At 31.2% G+C, this 913-nt stretch overlaps 1 protein-coding gene across 1 annotated transcript in view; it reads left to right on the top strand.

The window, feature by feature from the left end:
• LOC106877710 (pseudouridine-5'-phosphatase) overlaps window positions 1–441 on the top strand; it is a 212,391-nt gene extending 211,950 nt beyond the window's left edge. The window contains exon 6 of the mRNA XM_014926666.2: window positions 177–441. The gene's annotated coding sequence lies outside the window, so the exon portion shown is untranslated. The remainder of the gene's footprint in view (window positions 1–176) is intronic.
• The last annotated feature ends 472 nt before the right edge of the window (window positions 442–913 follow it).

The raw sequence follows: 913 nt of genomic DNA, 5'->3' as shown, positions 1-913 counted from the left end.
TATATATATATATATATATGTATATAATGTCATTTATATATTTTTCCGTTTCTGCCAGAATTATTATCTTGAAATGATTTCATTAAACTTAAAATAATAATCTATTAGGTTATCATTGGGACAACCTTTTATCTCATAGTTAACTAACTTCTTTTTTCCTTCTTTTTTTTTTATAGTAATTTTCACCACAGAAAGTTGACCGATAACAAAGGAATAGTGGTAATTCTTTTGCAGTGAAGACTGTCCTTTTGAAAACAATTAACTTCTTCAACTTTGAAATTTGAAGTTACCAGAAATATTTGGAATCAACTGAAATCAGTTTCTTTTCTCATAAGTATTTTTAATTGAGTAATGAATAACCGAATTTCCGGTGAAGTTTTATAATTCAATCTTTGTGATCAATGATCAAATTGCTTTACATAAACTATCTTTAAAACTATACATGCATGTTGTTTGTGTTAAATCAAAATTGGTGTTGTCGTTGCTACTGTTGTTATTCATTAGTCTAAGCCAGCCTGTGATTGATTGAAAGATGTTTCGGCATATCTAAGACTACATTATCTAATGAGTGCTTCCCATTTTCGAGATAGCAAGGAGTTATTTTTAGAGAGACTTGGCTACCATTTCTGAAACATCAAATGACCTTATAGAACCTCTTTGTAGAGAAATAAAGGCATAATAGATGAGTGCGATGGTGTATGTACTAGACATTAATATTCTGGGTGTTTTCCCCAAATAACACAAAGCATATATCATATTTGTTTTTATTTCCAATTTAGTTGGTTCTGACACAAACTATTACTAGCCTGCCAGGTGGTAGCATTAAAAAAAGGCAATGATTTCATTCAGAGCATGCACCGTCTCTCTCTCTCACACACACACACACACACACACACACACACACACACACACA

Source organism: Octopus bimaculoides, chromosome 3 (assembly GCF_001194135.2).
Source record: "Octopus bimaculoides isolate UCB-OBI-ISO-001 chromosome 3, ASM119413v2, whole genome shotgun sequence".
NCBI lineage: Eukaryota > Metazoa > Mollusca > Cephalopoda > Octopoda > Octopodidae > Octopus > Octopus bimaculoides.
This window is presented reverse-complemented; position numbering and strand designations above follow the sequence as displayed.